This window comes from Austrofundulus limnaeus, unplaced genomic scaffold (assembly GCF_001266775.1).
Source record: "Austrofundulus limnaeus strain Quisiro unplaced genomic scaffold, Austrofundulus_limnaeus-1.0 Scaffold418, whole genome shotgun sequence".
NCBI classification, from domain to species: domain Eukaryota; kingdom Metazoa; phylum Chordata; class Actinopteri; order Cyprinodontiformes; family Rivulidae; genus Austrofundulus; species Austrofundulus limnaeus.
The window spans coordinates 288,153-293,967 of record NW_013952820.1 but is presented as its reverse complement, the minus strand read 5'-3'; positions in this window follow the sequence as shown (position 1 = coordinate 293,967).

Below are 5,815 nucleotides of genomic sequence, written 5' to 3'. Positions count from 1 at the left end.
TAACGTGATTTTTAGGACCTTGTATTTAGAATAAATTTTAAGAAAATCAATTTACATCATTTACCTTTTTAAAAAATTAAATTAAAACCATGGAGCTGTGAACACATACTGCTGAGTATAAAATTTAAGGTAATTATTTAGAAATGAGAATATAATCTCCTATTTTGGACACATCATGAACATAGTTTGTTTGAGTTTAAGAACATTTTTTTGTCAGATTTGGTGAGCTAAAATTCTGATTAATTTTTTTTTTCAATTGTAAGCTGTTATTCATTATCCTTCACTGAAACTACTAACCAAAAAATCATTAAGTCACATATAATTTTTGGAGAAAAAAAATTATTTGATTCACAACAATTCAATCAAAACCCAGACAAGATAGAGAACTATAGTACATGTCTTATATTAGTATGATTTCAAGTTACTTGTAAACTGGGGAGCTGTCTATGGAAAATTCAGCTATTCTGCTTGGACTAAACCCCTGAATGTTTCAAAACCCTAAAAACACTCCAAGTGGTGCCTCTACTTTATGATTTAATTGGTTTGGGGAGGGAACTCTTAGCTACAATTATTTATAATGTGAAATAATTTCCTCATTGAAAGGAACTGAACTACTCAATCTCCCCAGCTGTTCACACATTTGTGGTGCTGAAAATGCAAAGACTGCTGCTGCTGCATTTTACGTGTCAGCTGTTTTATCCAAGTCATTTTTTGGTAGTGATTACCATTAGTAAAACCATAATAATTTGAAACTGCCATAGTCTTGCAAGTGCTTTAACACAGCTGAAATGAACTGGTTAAATACACAACTCTCTTGTTGTTTTTAGGTACAGTAACTCTGATATGATTTCAGTTTACACAGTGAACATTTAAGCTTAATTGCTGAAGATGACCTGCAGGGTTTTAGTCTGCTCTTGTCATATTATGGCTGTATTTGTTGAATCATGTGTTGTAATTTTTCCGAGTTAAACTGTAGTGAACCATGTAAATACACACTCTTTGAAATTTGTGAAATTAAGTTATGTTATATAGTAAATCGTAAAAATGTAAAATGTGTGTTACTGCTGGAAAAAAATGCAGAAAAATAGTAAGTTTTTTCTTACTTGTTGAACTGATGTGGAACAGAAAAGGAGCAGAATAAATACAGAGAAAACAGGAAAGTTAAGTAAATCACAGTAAAAGCATCACAATATATTTTAACCCTAAAATATCCTGAATCATTTTACAAAAGTAATTTATTCAATAAATAAATGGACAGAGAGCATAACCCCCCCAATGTTAGAACTAAAGTTACGCCCTTGCCTGAGCACACTAGTCACCACCACAGATCAGTTGTCCAGCCTTCTCTGTTGGACCCAGGCCTGGACCAGCTCACCAAACTTGTAAGTCTGCCTCCACATCAGCCAGCCTCCACCTCAGGTTACTCATCTCATTTCCCTCTCCTCCCAGGTCCAGCAGCCATGAACTGATCCAGAAAATAAACTCACCTTAAATGTTTTTGTTCTGTCTCCTGAGTCTCTGTTCACTCTCATTGCATGCCTCTGACATTATCCGTCATGAATCCTGATATGTTCAACATCATTTAGAGTGCAGTTACCCAGCATGAGCAAATTGGGTGGAGTCTGTTGTAGAAACACTAAACTGCTGTTTCTTAGAGTTTTTCATTGAAAAAATGTCTGGAGTAAACTGTTAAACAGTTAAAGTTGATAGTGTGGCAATTTTTCTTTTTTTTTTTTTGTGGTTTCAGTATGTTATAATATCTGCAGCATATTGGGTCAAAAGTCAAATTTAGAGCACTGAGACAATGTTTACCTGCTGCATCATCATCTAAAAGCAGCAGCTGAAAAGGCCAGAATTTCCACAAACAGAAATCCTGTTTGGGGGAATTCTGGCCTTTTATACCATTTTATTGCCTTGTTTTAAATAATTTTAATACACTATTTTTCTATTGCCTTTATAATGATAAATCTTTTATCATAATAGTCTATTTATACTGATAAAATGATATCCCACTTTACTATATTGTCGAACATTATATTTAACCTTAATGGTAGTCCATCAGCACCATCAGGTGCTAATGCTAACAGAACATCAATGGATCCATTATCTCGCTGCAGATAAAGCACCCAGAGGCGCTTTATGTGGTTACAGGGGACTTTAATCACATGAAACTGACACTTTGCCAAGTTTTACCAGGGTTTCACCTTTCCCACACGGGGAGACAACACTCTGGACTGTGTGCACACTAACATTCGCACAGTACATTGTATAGAGCTCTTCCTCGCCCCCATCTTGGCCTCTCCTCCCACATCTCCACCCTGCTGGCACCAGTTCTGTTTTCAGTGCATAGATTGGCAGGTCTTCAGAAAGGTGATGAGGGAGAGGTGGACCTGGAGGAATACACCTCCTCTGTTCTTGGCTTTCATCTCCAAGTGTGCTGATGTCACCACTACCAAGAGAGTAAACTGTTATCCGTACCAGAAACTCTGGATGAATGCCGAGGTGAGAGCTCAGCTGAAAGCTAGGGATGCTGCGTTCAGGACAGGCGAGGCATCAGCACTCCAAGAAGCGAGGGAAGGACTGACTGCAGGCATTGCGAGGGCCAAAGCCACATAAACCCAGAAAATACAGGGTAACCTCACCACCAATGACCCGCGGCACACGTGGAAGGGCATCAAGTGCATCAAGGGGCGGCTGTGGTGTAGTGGTAGAGCAGCCGGCTTTGGGACCTGCAAGTCACAAGTTTGACTCCCCGCCATGCCCACATGCTGTTTTGTCCTTGGGCAAGATACTTAACCCCAATGTCTCTGATGTGTGTCCCATCAGTGTATGAATGTGATTGGCACTGATTAGTCTCCATAGTTGATTGTACATGTTAGCTTTGTAGATCTGGTAGAGTGCTGTGTGAATGGGTAAATGAGGACACAGATTGCAGTGTGAAGAGCTTTGAATGTCCTGGTTGGGTAGAAAGGCGCTATACAAGTACAGTCCATTTACCATCATGGACTACATCATTAGTGACCCCTCATTGCCAGATGCACTCAGTAAGTTCTATTCCTGCTTTGAGGACACCAACACAACCTTCAGCACTAGACTTATACCACCACCTGGTAACACACCCCTCTGCATGACCACAGGAGATGTGACGTGAGAAAGACCCTTCAGGGAATCAACCCCCGTAAGGCTGCAGACCCTGACAACATCCCAGGGTGTGTACCGAAGGACTGTACACACCAGCTGTCTGAGGTGTTGGCAGACATCTTCAACACCTCACTGTCACAGGCATCTGTCCCCACCTGCTTAAAGGCACAGTGTGTAGGATTTGTTGTTTACAGCGACATCTAGTGGTTGAGTGGTTGAATCACCCTCCCTGGTCCTCCCCCACCCCACCCCCACCCCCCGCTTCCAAATGCAAAGAAGTTGCTACGGTGTCTCTCAGGTGTCAAAAACCTTTGATAATTCCAACCACGATGTCTACCAGCAGCTTCAGGGCTAGTGATGTTTCAAGTGGTAAGATTATGAGCTTTATTGAGTAAAATTATCCCAGCTACAATGACAGACAACAAATATTACATTTATAGTATTATAACTAAAACCGTTTTTGACACCGCCACCGCAGTTTGTCCTTCATGAGCCTTCGTAGACAAGATGGCGGTGCAAGATGGCGGCTGCCTGTAGTGGCGACCCGCGACCATKGAGATATAAACAGCTTTTTAKAAGGTAAAAATAATAAAACAAGRTYTTTGTCTGCAATGATTAGACATGTTTTTTTTTTATTGTCATTAGTGATTATCTCAATTTCGGCTAAAAGAATTGACAAAATCCTACACACTGTGCCTTTAAAGATTAGAGTCCCCATACCTAAGTGCTCCACAGTGACAGGTCTGAATGACTACCGACCTATAGCCTTAACATCAGTAGTCATGAAGTGCTTCGAGATAGTCATGATCCACATCAAAGACTCCATCAACATTACTGTGGACCCACATCAGTGCGCCTATAAGAGGAATCACTCCACTGCTGATATCTCATCGGTGATCCATACAGCCCTCACCCTCCTCCGCCTTTAACACCATTATCCCACAGACCTTTGTGCAGAAGTTCTCTTCTCTCAGACAGTGTCATACTGGGGAACTGAGTCCTGGACTTCCTGACCAATAGACCTCAGACTGTCAATATCCACAGCACAGTCTCATCCTCCATCACCCTCAGCACTGGCTCGCCCCAGGGTTGTCTGCTGAGCCCCCTCCTGTTCACTCTGCTAACGTATGACTGCTCAACAAGACACCCCAGCTGTCATATAGTGAAGTTTGCAGATGACACAGCAGTAATGAGACGCTTCACAATTACAATGAGTCCAAATACATAGGGGAGGTTGAACAGCTGGTGCAGTGGTGCAAAGAAAATAACCTCTACATCACCGTGAAGAAGACCAAGGAGATGGTGGTGGATTTCAGAAAAGACAAGGTTCTTCTTCATCCCCTGTGCATCGGAGGAGCAGCTGTTGAGGTGGTCTCCAGTTACAGGTACCTGGGTGTGTATAAATCCAGTGACCTCACTTGGAGTGCCAACACTTCCTATCTGGTCAGGAAAGCCCATCAGCATCTCCACTTCCTCAGAAAGCTGCAGAGAGCTGCACTTGAGAGTTCAGTCCTGAGAAACTTTTATCTCTGTGTGGTGGAGAGCATTCTCTGCACCTGTGTCACCATGTGGCACGGCAGCTGCTGAGAGGATGGCTCTGCATAAGGTGGTTAAGACTGAACAGAGGACTGTGGGGAGCAGACTTCCCTCCACCTCAGACATCACGATGCAGGGGGAGGGCGCTCTGCAACTTGAAGGACTCCATGCATTCTGCACACAGACTGTTCCAGCCTCTCCCCTCAGGCAGGTGGCTGAGGAGCATCAGAGCAAAACCACCAGGCTCAGAAATAGTTTCTACCCTGCAGCTGTCAGAATAATGAACTCGAGCCTAACTTAATTCAGCCTCATCTCATCTCTTTTATTTACGTTTACTCCTTTTTTAAATATTAAGTTTCTTGAACAGGGACCTGAGTCCAAATTTTGTACCACAAACATGTAAATGTGAGCTGATAAAAATTCTTGTATATACATCTTTTTGTATGTTTAAACTCTTATTTCCAAAAACGGTTGATTTAATTTGATATTATTAAGAATAATTACTAACTAATATAATTTTTTATCCATTTTACAAAATGCATTGTTACACACAATTTAATATTCCAATTTCAATGAAGTTGAGACGTTGAGTAAAACATACATTAAAAACAGAATATGATGATTTGCAAATCCTTTTTGACCTATATTTAATTGAATACACCACAAAGACAACATAATTTTTTTTTCAAATATTAACTCATTTTTTTTCTTTTTTCCAACACTATTTTTATTGGGTTTTCAAAATTTCTTCCATTTATATACAGGAATAAATGTGCTGTTACAACAAAGGAAATATCAAGGGCAATAAAATTATTGTCCAGCATTGAACCTATCTTTCTTTACAAGCCATGAATTTATGAAATACATTAGAGTGACATTTAATAGAAAAATACAGAATGTATGAGAGAAAGGATATAAAAACAAAACAAAACAAAACAAAGCAAAAAAACAACACACCAGCCCCAAAGCAAAACAAAAAACTACCCCCAACAACAATCAAAACAGCAAAGTTTTCTCTATTTTACCAGGGTTAGCCCAAATAATTGTAAAATTGTACATGGTTCGAAAAATTACAAACACAATAGTGCTAATCAGACAGAGTAAGGTAATCAGGTATACAGAATATACAGTATATATA